Here is a 16,146-nt window from a genome sequence, read left to right as displayed (position 1 = left end):
ATGAACTTAGTTTGCAAGGTGACAAGATTTTAAGAAGAAATAGGATAGTTCCACCAATTTTGTTGAGGTCAAAGTTGTTGAGAATTGTACATGAGGGACATCTAGGTAGGAGTCTGACTAAACGTAGATTGAGAGAATTTTATTGGTGGCCAGAAATGGACAAGAATGTGGAGGATCTTGTGCGTGATTGTCATGCTTGTAGCAATAGTGATAAAGTGAAGATTACAAGGGAACCTCCGTTGAGGTGTGTGGAATTGCCCATGAAACCTTGGGAGAAATTAGCCTTGGATGTTTTGGGTCCAATTGACAAATTGGGTTGCAATAATAGGTTTTTGCTTGTGTTGGTGGATTACCATAGCAAGTGGTTTACTTGGAAATCTATGGGGCAAGTTTGCACTTCTAATGTGATTGCATTCTTGAAAGAAGTTTTCTTGGAAGAAGGGGTACCCAAAACTCTCATAACTGACAATGGTGTTCAGTTGGTTTCTTCAGATATGACTAGTTTTCTTCTAAGTCTGGGCATTAGTCATGAGAGAGTGGCTTTGTTCCGTCCACAAGCAAATGGACTTGTAGAGAGGGTCAATAGAATGATAATGGATTCCATACAACTTTCTTTGGCTAATGGTTTATCTTGGAAGGATGAGTTGCGAAGAATGATGTGGGGTCATAGAATTACATCACATTCAGTTACTGGAGTTTCTCCTTTTGTGGCTTTGAAGGGAAGAGAACCAGGTACTAAGGAGTCTCCAATGTGGTTGAAGGAAAAAAATCAAGTTTGGGTTGATAGGGAAAAAATGAGATCGAGAGCTATTGATTGTCACTGGCGCAACAAGTTAGAATTTGATAGTAGGAGACATGTGAAGGATTTAATTTTCAAAGAAGGTGATTGGGTTGTTGTAAGGAAGTTTGGTTTTGTAAGAAAAGGGGAAAGTAAGTTTTCTCAGCCACATAAAGTTGTTTCAGTTAAAGGCTCTGTGGTTGAGTTAGATGATGGGAAGAAATGGAGTTTTGGTAGTTTGTGTAGAGTGTCTCATTTGTAAGTATATTTTGATGCAATGCAAACTGTGAATGTGATTTATTTGTGAAACACTTCATTGATATGTATTGTACTTTGCAATGTGTTACATTTTCTAATGTTTTCTTATTTTCTTTCTTTTTGATTCCGTAGGGGGGAAGATATGTAGTAATGCTTAGAATTAGATGATGCGGTCATGATGCAGTGGAACTGCATCAATGTGAATGTTCCAATTTAAACCAGTATTTGTGGGTTTGCTGATGGTTGCTGTACTTGACTTGTACTGAATAAAAGTCATCTTAATTCAACAATTTGAGTGGATTACTACAAGCTGGTTAACCCGGCCGGAGGTTCTGTCACGGAAGATGAGCAAATAGCGGACGTTTTCCGTAGTTTTTACGCAGACCTCTACACTGGCGAGGCCCCCTCCGCCCTTGCGGAGACGGACTATCTGGAGTCGGTGCCGCTCCCGTCGTTGACGCCGGATCAGGCTCAGTATCTGGAACGGGAGATCCGTATCGAGGAGGTGGTCACGGCGATCTCCCGGCTCAAACCGGGCAAGGCCCCAGGCCCGGATGGCTTCATCCCTCTGTTTTATAAAACCTTCTGTCAGGAGCTGGCGCCTCTGTTGACCCGCCTTTTCAACACGTTCGCGGAGCCGGCTGCCATTCCCCCCGAATTTCTTCAGGCCACGGTCTCCGTGATCCCGAAACCGGGCAAGGACAGGACTGCCTGCGGGTCCTACCGTCCTATCTCGCTGCTGAATACGGACTTGAAAGTGTTCACCAGCATATTGGCAGCACGCTTGGCACTTCATCTCCCGGGCATGGTCGATTCGGATCAAGCGGGCTTTGTGCCTGGCAGGCAGACAGTGGACAACACAAAGAGGGTGACTCATATTCTTGAGAAGGCCTCCAGGATCCCCGGGGAAAGAATGCTCCTTTCCATAGACGCGGAGAAGGCGTTTGACAGGGTGCACTGGCCCTACCTGGAGAAGGTCTTGGGCAAGTTCGGGATAGGCGAGAAGTTCCGACACCTGATCTTCAACTGCTACCGGTTCCCGTCCGCGGTGGTCCGAGTGAACGGGGGCAGTTCCCGGCCCTTTCCCATAGAACGGGGTACGCGACAAGGATGCCCACTGTCCCCTTTGCTCTTTACATGGAGCCGTTTGCTCAGAGGGTTCGGCAGAACCCCGATATCGTTGGAGTCAAGATGGGCGAATTTCATCAGGCGATTAGCCTATATGCAGATGACGTCATTTTGACGCTCGATGACCCACGGAGGTCGCTGCCGGCTTGCATTGCGGAATTGGACCTCTTCGCCGCGGTGGCGGGCTTTAAGGTGAACCTCGGGAAATCAGCTGCCCTCGACATTTCGCTCACCAGCGCCACCAGGGCGGAACTGCAGAGGCTTTACCCTCTGAGCTGGTCCGGGGACCGGATTCCGTACTTGGGGATCCTGTTGGCGCCCTCCCTCCCGGCGATGGTCACGGCCAATTACGCGGCCTTGAGCTCGAAAATCAGAGAGGAACTGGGTCGGTGGGATAAGGGCACGTTGTCGCTGCTAGGTAGGGTGGCCGCAGTGAAGATGACCCTCCTGCCTCAGGTACTATACCTGTTTAGGGCGTTGCCGCTCCAGCCCCCCACAGGGTGGCTCGCGGAGACTCAATCGGCCATTGCGCGGTTTGTGTGGCAGGCGCCTGAATCTGGGGGGCTAGGGATACCAGATTTACGGAAATACTTCCAGGCCGCCCAACTTCGCTATCTGGTGGAATGGAGCCGGTGGGAGTCAGACAAACACTGGCTGTTCCAGGACCAGGCGGTAGCAGGCAGAACACTGCAGGAGGTCCCATTCTTGAGGCGGGCTCATCGACCCCCTAACCTTTACGCATCTCTTGTGACGCGTGTCCCGCTTCGGGCGTGGGACTCGGTGGCCACTAGGCATGAACTTACTACTTTTCCCTCTCCCTTCACGCCGTTAATTGGCAATCCGAACTTCGGTCCGGGAACTGAGCCTGGTGCTTACGATCGCTGGCGGGCGGCCCGCTGTTGCACTTTGTATCACCTATATGGCCCTGAGGGTGTCATCCCCTTCCGGGACTTACAGCGGGACTACGGCTTCCCTGAGACAGAGCGCATGAGGTATATGCAGGCGCACCACTGGGCACTACAACCCCAAGTGCGCGAAACGGCGGACCGGGAGATCACGGTGTACGAGCGCTGGTTAATCACTCGCACGTCGGACGCTAAACTAATCTCCGATTTGTATAAGATGCTCCAGCCCCCCCCCCCCTTTCACATTCACAACCCCGGTCGGGAGCGCTGGGAACGGGAGCTCGGACGAGTGTTGAGCTACACAGAATGGGACCACATCTCCTACCGCTCACGCCACTCGGCCTATCACACGGGGCTCACGGAGACCTTCACCAAAATTTCGACTTACTGGTACCGCACTCCTGAGAAATTACATGAGATGGATAGGTCAATACCGGGGACGTGCTGGCGTAACTGTGGCCAAACTGGCACGCTTACACACATACTGTGGGATTGTCCCCTTTTGGCTTCTTATTGGGAGGAGGTTCTGGGCGAGGTGGACAAATGCTTTGAGATAGAGTTGCCAAGGTTCCCTGCCTATGTCCTGCTGGGTTTGCCAAATGGGTTGATGTACCCCCTCAGGTCTAGAAGGGGTAGACAGATTGCGATAGCTCTAGGGTCAGCGGTGCAAAACATTCTCATACACTGGCGCTCCACCACACTCCCCACTGTTGTCGGCTGGCTGCATAGATTGTGGCATGTCCTTGGCATGGAAAAGATGTCCTTAGTGGCACTGGGGGATACAGATGCTTTTGAGGAGCTGTGGGCGCCTTTCCATAGCCTGTTGTGTTCTGAATTCAGGGAGATCACCTGCCCTAGGTATCTCAGGCTGTTGCGGCTGACACCGCCACCGGATCCGCCTGTCTGATTGGTCGAAGTTGGCATTGAGTAGCGGAGTCAACCGGAGGGTCGATATGAGGGGAGAGCAGATGGTCATTGGCACAGTACAGAGGGTGGGTTGGGGTGCGGTAGTTGGGGGGTTTTGCTGGTTGGGTAGGTTGTGGAGCAGGGTTGTTTCCCCACCCTTTCCCCCCCCCTTTTTTTTTCCCTCCCTTCCCCCCCTTCCCTCTTCCCCTTCCCCCCCTCCCCCCCCTTCTTTTTTGTCTTTAACCGCAGGCGCACAAGCTGTGTTTCTATGCCGGATGGTGCCTATTGAAGGGACAGAACTGCTTTGATGTATCTAATGTATTGTACGCATTGATTGTGGGGCACCTGTGGTTTTCCTTTTTCTTGCCCTGTTGTTTCCTTCCTTACCCTGCTTCAATAAAATACTTTAAACCTAAAAAATGAGCATGAAGGGGTGCCCCTAGCCCCCGCCGGCCACTGACGGGCGCAGACGGGCTTGCCTTTGGTCTTTGGCTGCGCTCGCTCGCTGCCCGAGCGCATGGGACGTCCCTTAAATAGGTCTCAAACGCGAGGAGTAGAGCGCTGACCTGTGATGCCCCTTTAAAGATGGTGCCGGCAACCCCGTCAGCCCTCCGATGCAAGCGGCACTCAGCCGTGTCAGAACGAGGCTAGGGGAGCTGGCGAGCAAAGTAAGAAAGTGCAGTTCAGGTAAGTTTAAAATCCACATACAATTTTAAAATTAGCCTTGAAATAAAGAGCGAGCCTCAGTGCGCGACCACAGCTTGCTCAAACCCCCTGCCACCGGGTTATATTTGGTCCGCTGCGCGTGCGCATGAGGCGTCCCTTAAATAGGTCTCAAGCGCGAGGAGTAGAGCGCTGACCTGTGATGCCCCTTTAAAGATGGTGCCGGCAACCTCGTCAGCCCTCCGATGCAAGCGGCACTCAGCCGTGTCGGAACGAGGCTAGGGGAGCTGGCGAGCAAAGTAAGAAAGTGCAGTTCAGGTAAGTTTAAAAACCACATAAAATTTTAAAATCAGCCTTGAAATAAAGAGCAAGCCACAGCGCGCAACCACAGCTTGCTCAAACCCACTGCCACCGGGTTATATTGCGGCCGCTGCGCGTGCGCATGGGGCGTCCCTTAAATAGGTCTCAAGCGCGAGGAGTAGAGCGCTGACCTGTGATGTCCCTTTAAAGATGGTGCCGGCAACCCCGTCAGCCCTCCGATGCAAGCGGCACTCAGCCGTGTCGGAATGAGGCTAGGGGAGCTGGCGAGCAAAGTAAGAAATGCAGTTCAGCTAAGTTTAAAAACCACATACAATTTTAAAGTTAGCCTTGAAATAAAGAGCGAGCAAGAGCGCGACCACAGCTTGCTGAAACCCACTGCCACCGGGTTATATTGCGTCCATGGGCTTCGCAATGGGTTGCATCTAGTCTTGGAGCAGCTATAGTGACGGAATGGGGACAGATAAGAAAACCTACTTCCATGCAATATATATGGATAGCAACAACAGTGCTAACCACAAATCCTCCGCTGACATTGTAGATGGCCTGTTCATGTGCAGCATCTCGAAATTTACTCTTTTGCTTTATATTGAGGGGTGAGCTTGTGTGTGTCAGGGTAAGGTTACGTTCAGAGTTCCAGGACTCCCATATGACTGAGCCTCAGTGTTCAGTGATCTAGTATTTGAGCTCCAAAGCTAATCCTTACTTCTCACTGGTCCTGTATCCATGTCAATATTCTAGTTACATATTACCCATGTAATTCCTCTTATGCCAAAGTCATTATTACTATGTAAGTTTCCAAGTGTCATTGTCCCCATGAGTACAATATGCTTCTGTAAATGAAGTACCACCACATCAATTACCTCTTTTTAGACCCCCAAACATATGGCAGTGTTCCGCTGTCAATATGTCTGTGCCATTTCCCTGTTCCAGGGTCACTATGCCAGAATTCCTTTGTCAATAGGAGAGGCTTGGTGTGCTTTTCACCGTTCAAGTGTCATTGTCCAAATGTAGTTCTGTAATAGTGCCTCTTTAAAGAAGCAGTGTCGGAGTCCACGGGCGTCCATGTATAAAATATTACCCTTGTGTATCCTTGTATTAGTGTAAGTGTCCATTTACCAAGTCTCCTGTAGTAGTGTCACAGACAAGGCCCAATGACACCATCACCCCCATGCTTCACCACACCATCAACCGCTCCCTCGCAAACGCCTCCTTCCCCTACGACTGGGAGCACGCTGAGGTCAACCCCCTCCTGAAGAAACCCTTGTCGGACCCCACCAACCTCAAGAACTGCAGCCCCATCTCCCTGCTCCCGTTCCCAGCTAAAGTAATCGAGATAGCCATCAACAACCAACTCTGCACCTTCATCGAAGAGCGAAACATCCTTGACTCCTCCCAATCCGCCTTCAGAAAGAACCACAGCACGGAAACCGTCCTCCTCACCAAAACAGACGACATTCGCTCCCTCCTGGATAAAGGAGAGGCAGTAGCCCTCATCCTCCTCAACCTTTCAGCGGCCTGCGACAGAGTCTCTCACCACACCTTAACACGCAGACTTCAGGACGCAGAGATCCGGAACAAGGCTCTCAACTGGATCCGCTCATTCCTCTCCGGCAGAATGCAAAAGGTCAGACTCCCTCCCTTCCTATCAGACCCCACACCGACCACCTGCGGAGTCCCCCAAGGATCCTCCCTCAGCCCCACGTTGTTCAACATCTACATGGCTCTGCTCATCCCCATGGTCAGAACCCAGGGACTCAACATTGTTTCATACGCAGACGATACCCATCTCATCCTCTCCCTATCAAACGAACCCAACGCATCCAAACACAACTTTCAAGAAGGCACGGAAGCAGTCGCCAAATGGATGAAGTGCAGCTGTCTACAACTCAACACGGACAAAACAGAAGAATCATCATGGGCCCACACCCCGATGCCTGGAACAACACCTGGTGGCCCCTCACCCTCGGAAGCACACCCGGCCCCACGGACCACGCATGCAACCTCGGAATCATCCTGGACTCGAAACTCAAAATGGACCGCCAGATTAACTCTGTCGCATCCTCCTGCTTCCACACCCCCGCCCCCTATGCAAGACCTTCAAATGGATCCCCCTTGAACATAGAAAGACCGTCACACACGCCCTTGTCACCAGCAGATTTGACTACGACAACGCACTCTACGCCGAACTCAACAAAAACCTCACCCGCAAACTTCAAAACATCCAAAACGCTGCCACCCGACTAATCCTCAACCTGCCACAACACTGCCACATCACCCAGCACCTGGGCACACTACACTGGCTCCCCATCGAGGCAAGAATCACCTTTAAGATTCTCACCCACGCACACAAAGCCCTCCACAACACCGGACCCGCATACCTGAATAGCCGACTCACATTCCACGCACCCACCAGGAAGTCCAGATCGGGCCAGAGCCTGGAACGCCCTCCCGCTCCACCTCAGACACACAACATCACTCCCCAACTTCACGAGGGACCTCAAGACATGGCTCTTCGATAGATCTCCTCCATGATGGACAGGACCCTGCACCTTCAACCCCCTCCAAGCGCCTTGAGACCCTTACGGGTGAGTAGTCGCGCTCAACAAACCCATGACTGATTGTCAGTGCCCCCATCCTACATTAAGTATCTCTGTCACAGTGTTGTGGCAATAATTACATATTATCACTGCCTCTATGTCTTCGTCTCGGTACCAGTATCCATAATGCTGATTGAAAACACTAGCAGGGTAAAGAAAGGGAATTAGGGGACACGTGAAGAATGGAAGGAACCGGAGAGCTGAAATGACGAGAAATCGGTGATCTATTTACACGCATCGGGTGTGTGTGCTTTTTGTACCCCTGGGCACTTTGTTATCACAAAAGTGACTACAGACGATTAAATAGCCCATTCTGTAATATAGATTGCACCAGTGATACATATGCGTCAGTAAAAATCTGTAGGGGGTGTTCCCTCATTTGCATCGGGCTGCTGTAGAATGCAAAAGAGGGAACATTTTACCATGCCTCTATACAAATGAGGGAACTAGTTGCCTCTGCACCCATGAAGTATTATAGACGTGAGCGTACAGGCAAAGAGCTTCGAGAGGGTGCTATGACAGTGCACCACAGAGTGGTCCAACACAGTGCACAAGCACAACTCATTAAAAGAGTGAGAAAGCACCACTTGCTCCCCCATCCATCCCAGAGTAGGGTGGATAAGTTACTGACTTCACCCACCTGTAGGGGGATCACGGTCCCCTGTTTAATGGCAGGCGCCAGGTCTTGCTGCTTCAAACAGCCACTAATGCACAATCCAAACCCCAGGGCAGGTGCAAATTCAACCAGGTCTGCAAACAGTGCATCTTGTTAAATGTACACTGCAGCGCATACCAGAGCAGTGCGCCCTATACACAATACAGACAAGGAAAGTGACACAGAAATATGGATATGTACTGGATCAGGCTGGTTTAACAAGGATAAAGCAAGAGGTTAAGAAATTGTATTTTTCTTTAACGAGTAATGCAACTCAAGAAGAACGAGCCGACAAGTTGCGAACAAACAGTTAATCTGTGCATAAATTACATTTTTGTAGAAATGTTACTGTGCTATCATAGACATATCATGAAAACGTGCATATTAACCATTGTGGTCGAACATTTTTCTTTTGTAGAAATGATGCACTATTTGTTTATTTTCACAATAGATAGGAATTGTTAGTTATTGGGAAAGTGTATCAGAATGCAGAATTAGTTTTGCTGTTTTAGCACACATGCTGAATTTATACTCTGCTGGACATGTTTGAAAAAGAGCAAGCAGTTAATTTACAGGTACCACATCTATACCTACAAGGCCGTGCCTTTTGGCAGACCTTTTGAGGGTTCGTGGGCAAACATTAACAAAGGCCACCCACCCCAACAAGCACCCTGTAACTACGTCCCTGCTTGGTAGCATTCACATGTCATTACAATATTGAGTTTCCAACTCTAGCTCTAAATCGATTTATCTATCTACCAAGGCTCCTGTCATCAACACGGAAAAAATACAAAGGGAAATTTTTAGCCAGCCCTCTTCCACCATATGTACTTTTGGTGAGCCTTCTTCAGCCACTGCTTCAAGAAAGAGTAATTCACATTTTATATCAGGTCAAAGCAGTTTGTTAAATATATGACGTTACAATGCAAACAATTACAACGCATGCCTTTACAACGCGGTTATTACATCGCAAATACCATTACATCGCATGATTTTACAACGCATGCCATTACAACGTATTTTTAAAACTACCATTACAACGCATACCATTACACCACATAATACTTTTAGGGTAACAGTGGGGTGAGTGTTGGATAGTGTAGGGGTAAAAAGAACTATTCGCACTCCAGTGAGTGCAATAGTGGGGTAAGTGTTGGATAGTGTAGGGGAGAACATTTCTATTCCCTATTCAGTGAGTGCAACAGTAAGGAAAGTGTTGGATAGTGTAGGGGTTCAAATTATTATTCCCATGTACCCCAAAACCCACACCTACTTTAAAATCTCCATTACTTACCATATAATGCGTTGTAATGGCAAGCGTTGTAATGGTATATGCTGTAATGGCATGCGTTGCAGTGACATGCGTTGTAATGGCATGCAATGTAAAGGCAGTTGCGTTGTAACAGCTACGTTGTAAAGATAGTGCACTGTAATGACTGTGTTGTAATGGTTGTTTCCCCAGTTTTTCAGTCTCAGCGTTAGCTATTACCCTTTAGATTTGTTAGTTCACCACCGGACCACAACACACTACATGGCATGGGTGCTGAAGCAAAATGTTCATGAGCGACAATGAAGGAACATTTGCGACCTTAAAAGTGTTTGCACACTCCTGTGGAGGCTTATGGTGATTGCGCACCGAAATGTGGTTCTAGAAATAAATGTGTTTACACATTCCTGCTGATACTGCACCAAGGGTGAATGTGCCGCTTAATGTTATTTAGTACCTAAATTATATTTAATGCTTAGACGTGATATCACACTCCTGCTAATGTGCAGCAAGGGGGATTAGCACCGTGGTGTGCGAGCAGCTTTATCTGGTCATACTGATTAACAGCTTCGGCTTCTAATTTGATAACTTAATACAACATTTTCTCACTGCATTGGTGATATTACACCTAAATATGAGACAACGGTCTAGCTGCCTTTGTACCAGGGATTTTGTGTACCTAACTTCGTCTGTGAACCTAAATGTGATTGTTGCTGCTACGTGTGCTTTTGCACTTAAAGGTGTGATAACGCTCCTGTTGATATTGCACCAAACGTTATTTAGCAGAAAGAAGGGCTTGGCACCTAAATGTTATCTTGCACCTACATTTGAGTTTTGTCTTCTACTGGTTTACACACACCAGCTGCACGACGGCCTGAACCAGAGAACAGCAGCCCCTTATTAGAAGTTACAAACACATGGGGGAAATCTAAAAACCTGAGTTGTTGATATTGTCAAAATGGACCACTATGGTCCCAATTTATATCATGGCGGACGGCTCGCTGTTCTGCAATAGGAACGGTGGTTCTTGTCAATGCATTTTACTCTTTTCTATTGGGTTGTGTTGGCAAGGCGCAGCCCTGTAGCAAACAGTATTCTTTTTTTTCTTTTAAAAAAGAAAATCCAGAAACTGGATTTTTTTTTAGAAAAGAACTAATATGCACTTGTCCGGAAACCAAAGAATAGGAAACTCCCCTATAAGCTCCTACAACTAATGCTGGTGCTCGCTAGGCGAAGGGTAGCTATAACCTGGATGGGGCAGAGGGGCCCAGAAGTGCCCACCTGGCTTAAAGATGTCCAAGAGTGGTCCCTGGCGGAAGAAACACACATGCAGCTCACCCGAAGGGATGAGAACACGAGAACCTGCAAGAAGACCTAATGTTTTGGCAGGAGTTATGTTAATCTGGGTTGGCAGAGAGGGAGTCCTCCTTGCAGGATACAACTGATGGTGAGGAGAGTGGGTTGGATGTTGAGAGTGGGTCGCCCCTTGCCACGGAATTAAAGGTCTGACCTCAGTTATATGCACAATGGGAAGCGGGGCTATACCCCATGCTCCCTCCTCACTGTAATATGATTTTGGATGAGCGCACTCATTTAAAATTGTTTTTAAAACTTGCACTATTGTGATTTGAAACTTTTGTTACCCTTATCGTGCTCCTGGAACATTTATTTGTTCTCCTGCTTTTCCGCGCAGCCGAGCTTAACGCTGCCGCGGAAACATGCTTCCCCTCACTTGCCGCCATCTCCACGCCTCACCCTTGGCCACGCCCACCGCAACGAGGCCACGCCCTGTTTTCTCTCTCATAGGCATGTGCTTCCCCCGTACGCGCAGCGGACGGGCGCAGCGGGCGCGCCTAAGGCAAGCCCGTCTGCGCCCATCCACGACGGGCCGGGACCAGGGCCCACGGACCCTGCCCTTCCGCATTCCTTGGTGTATTCCTCAGAACAACTCTCTGCACACCCCGCTGTTTCTCCTCTTTCACCTTCTTTATTGCGCCGCCTTGACTCTTTCGGCATTCTCGCCTCCTGTCCTCCCAACTCACCCCACCTCACCCGCAGTCTCATCTCCCCCACTACCGCTCCCTCTGGCGCCACCTGTTCCCCATCCACCCCTCGGTTAGCCTCCGCTTACCTGCTCAACACTCGATCTGCAGTTAAGCATCAGTTGGAACTTTTTAACTAATTGAGCACTGACTACCCTGACTATCTTTTTATTACTGAAACTTGGTTTTCTGCCGATTCCCTTCCGGACCTTTTGGCCATTCTCCCAGATACCCACTATGCCCTCCGGGCAGATCGCCCGGCTGGCAAGGTTGGCGGTGGTGTGGCAATGATTATTCGTTCCACCTTGAAATTTCAACTTCTTGCTCACCCCCCCATACCCAACGTGGACTACTTAGTGGCCCGCTCCCTTAATCTCCCTACACCTCTTACCATTGTTCTTATGTACCGCCCACCTCAAGCTATGCCTTTATTTGTAGCAGCTCTGCAGGATCTTTTGGCCACACTCGTGGTCAACAACTCTACGGTTGTCCTACTCAGTGATTTTAATTTTTGGTCAGGCGACCCCAGGAAGGATTTATCCTCCAAAGACTGGCACTTTACAGTCTGAACTTCTCATCTCACGTCATGGCCCCTACTCATATCCAGGGCCATATCTTAGACCAAATCTGGTCTTCTTGCTGTAATATCTCATCTCTTTCTATACTTCCCTGCATTTGGTCTGATCACTCTATCATATCATTTTTTATTCATATGATTTCGGCAGATAAGTTTATTTTACCCAAAAATACTCTAGCCCGCAGCTGGAATGACACTGACCTCAATTCCCTCTCGCTTGCTTTGGCTTCTTCAGCTCCGAGTCTTTCCGGTCTTTCTTTGGACTCGCAGGCTGATTCCATCAGTGCTTGGCTCTCCTCTTCCTGTGATCAGGCTGCCCCACTTAAAAAAATCAAATCTGTCCGCTCCCATGATGCGCACAAGTGGTTTGCTAAGGAGCTTAAAGCTCTTAAACTTGATCTAAGGCGGTCGGAGCGCCACTGGAGACGAAACTACTGCCCCAATCTTCAGGCTAAATATAAACTCGTCCTGAACAACTATAAAAAAGCAATTCTTGCGGCAAAAACAAACTATTTCACTGAAAAAGTTGCTCAGTCTGCCAATAAATCACGAGAAATCTTCTCCCTGGTCCACAACCTAGCCACCTCCGACCGCACTAATGCCAGTCCCGCTCCATCTCAGTCCCTTTGCTCCCTACTCAATGATTATTTCATTGATAAGATTATTAGCATTAAGGCCAACATTCCCATAGTGCTCCATGCTGACTCTCCTTGCCCCTCTCCTGAGCCCCCCTCCTCATTGGATCACTTCCCACCCATCTCTCTGGACTGCTTCCTTAAAATACTTACAAAAGTTAAATCTGGCTCTCCGGCGGATTGTGCTCCCGCACGGATTCAAAAGATTCTCCTCACCGGCTCCCCTGCTCCCCCTCTCGCTCTTCTTAATTCTTCCTTAGCTCTGGGCTCTGTTCCCTCATCTTTTAAAGCTGTTATAGTTTTCCCGATCCTTAAGAAAATTGGTTTGGATCCCACTTTTCCATCTAACTTCAGGCCTATTTCTCTACTCCCCTACTAGGGAAAAATTTTGGAGAGCCATATTACATCTTGCCTGTCCAACTATATTGAGGAGAACCTTCTCCTGGCCTCCCATCAGGCTGGCTTCCGCCCAGGACACTCTACAGAGTCAGTGATCATCGCAGTCCTGGACGAACTCAAAGGGAAAGCAGACATCAATCTTCCCCAGGCCTTGGTTCTTCTCGATTTGTCCGCTGCGTTTGACACGGTCGATCATTCTATCCTTCTTGGCCGTGTCAGCGCAGCGGGCATTCGGGGCGCTGCCTTTTCCTGGCTTGCGTCCTTTCTTCAGGGCAGAACCCAAGCGGTCCATCTATCAGGCTTTTCCGCCCCTCCCCGCTTGGTCACTTGTGGGGTCCCCCAAGGTTCTTCACTTTCTCCCCTTCTTTTCAACGTGCATATCTATCCTCTTATTATCTCTCTTCTTAAGCTGGGGGTCTCTGTTTATAACTATGCGGATGACCTCCAGCTTGTCTTTGATCTTTCCTCTCCCTCTGTGTCACTCCCTAAGTTCTGCTCTACCTTAGTTTTTATATCTGAGTGGATGAGCTCCAATCATTTGAAGCTCAACCCGGACAAGACGGAGCTTGCCCTCACGGGTGACCCCTCTAATCCTTGGTCCGCGGTTCACTGGCCCCCCTCTTTTGGTCCCCCCCCTACACCGGTTTACTCTGTCCGGACCTTGGGCACCAAGGTCAGCTGTGATCTGACTATGCATGCCCAAGTCAGCTCCGTAGTGTCCTCTTGCTTCTTGTCCCTCCGCCTCATCCGCAAGATTTCTCGGTACTTCTCGACGGATGCTCTTAAAACCATAGTCATGGCCCTTATCATCTCCCGCCTTGACTATGGGAACGGCCTGTACATGGGCATACCCGCCTATGAAACTCGCCGTCTCCAGGCCATTCAAAATCAGGCCGCCCGTATCATTCTTCGCCTTCCCAAATCTTCTCATATCACCCCTGTACTCAAGTCCCTTCATTGGCTTCCTGTACAGTTCAGATCTACTTTCAAATTGGCCTGCTTGGCCTTCCGTGCTCACACTCATTCCGCCCCACTCTTTATTGGGTCTCTTATCACTCCTCACGTTCCCAGCCGCACTCTCCGTTCTTCCTCCCTTTCTCTTCTTCATGTCCCCCGCTTTCGCAAATCCAAAACGGGAGGCACACGATTTTCGGTTCTGGCTCCCCAGATCTGGAATAGTCTCCCTCTGTTTATCCGTTCTATTCCCATCTACACCCACTTCGGTAAAGCCCTTAAAACTTTTTTGTTCTCCCAAGCATTCCCCTGCTAGTGCTTCCGTGCCCCCCTCATGAGTCTGGTCCATCTCCCCAGCGCCAGGAAGCCGTTTGGCCGCAGTGCGCTTAACCAAGTTCTTTTTTCAATTTCAATTTATGTGCCCCATGGTATCTTTCCCCCCTGGATGTGACCATCTCCTTCTAAGTGCCATTGATAATATCAAAAATATGCCTGTATACGCTATAGTGATGCCGATTTGTTTCTGTATTTGTATAATGCCAATTGAAAAAAAAAGTTTTAAAAAAAGAAAAGAACTAATATAATGCTCCCCTCACCATAGAGTATCTCTCCCCTGGCAGGTGGAGCATTATAGTGATTTTACTATTCCTTACTGCCATGTTTCACATGGAAATAAGAAACAGCAAAAATTACTATATGGCCGCCCATTCAAATTGGGCAGGTGGACATGCAGCTATTTCTCTAACGGCCTTTACTCCCCAGGGCTGCCTGAAAAATGTGGCCACAGCGGAGACAGAGTAGTCTCTGTCGTGGCCAATCTGAAGGTCCACCCGCTTTTAAATCAGGCTGACGGACCTTCATACTGGTGGTATGTATACTCCGTCGCTGTTGCGACGGAGTATATATAATATCAATATATAAATCGGGCCTTATACATGCAACACTATATCCTTACCATACCAAGCCTTTAAAATTGGCTTTTTCTTTAACACAAAGTTCGAAATCCCTAGTTTAAAAAGGTGTCTCTTTTGGTAGAATATCGATGTTAAAAATATCAATGTTCAAAATATTGTAAAAGAATATAGACAACAAAAATATTGACTCCCTTACCTAAACAGGTAAGTACAAAAATATTGAATCAAAAATATTGATGTAAAAAAAAAAAAATATATATATATATATATATATATATATATATATATATATATATATATATGAAAGAAAATTGTATTAAATATATTGAATATTAATATTAACATAATAAATTAAGTTCAATATACATTTTTACAAAATATAAAAAATAAACTTAAAAAAATAAACACACAAACAAGAATTTATACATATAAATGTACTTTAAATTTCACTATTATCTTTAATATATATTAAAACTTTAAAATTATATAAATATAAAATGTATACATATAAATAATTTAAAATATTTAAAAAATCTAGACTGAATGAAAACATTAAACAATGAAAAAATTATTAAACTTAAAATGCCCAATACAATCAGTGCAACAGTAGGGAAAGTGTTGGATAGCTAAATAATTACATTTACTCTTCCAACTCAAGTGAGTGCAACAGTAGGGAAAGTGTTGGATAGCGGTGGGGTAAAAATTACTACTCCCACTCCAGTGAGAGCAACAGTAGGGAAAGTGTTGGATAGCAAAGGGGCAAAAATTACTATTCCCACTCCAAAGAATGCAACAGTAGGGAAAATGTTGGATAGCGGAGTTGTAAAAATTTGTATTCCAACTCCACTTAATGCAACAGTAGGATAAGGGGTGGATAGCGGAGGGGTAAAAAATTTATTCCCACTCCACTGAGTGCAACAGTAGGGAAAATGTTGGATAGCGGAGGGGCAAAAATTACTATTCCAACCACAGTGAGTGCAACTGTAGGGAAAGTGCAGGATAGCGGAGAGACAAAAATGACTATTCCCACTCCAAGGAGTGCAACAGTAGGGAAAGTGCTCGATAGCGGGAGGTGAGGGAGGGATTGCTATTCCCACTCCAGTGATTGCAACAGTTAGAAACGTGCTGGGTAGCGGAGGGGTAAAAT

The sequence above is a fragment of the Lissotriton vulgaris genome, chromosome 9, assembly GCF_964263255.1.
Source record: "Lissotriton vulgaris chromosome 9, aLisVul1.2, whole genome shotgun sequence".
Lineage (NCBI taxonomy): Eukaryota > Metazoa > Chordata > Amphibia > Caudata > Salamandridae > Lissotriton > Lissotriton vulgaris.
The sequence above is the reverse complement of the archived record's forward strand: the minus strand, read 5'-3'. Positions refer to the sequence as shown.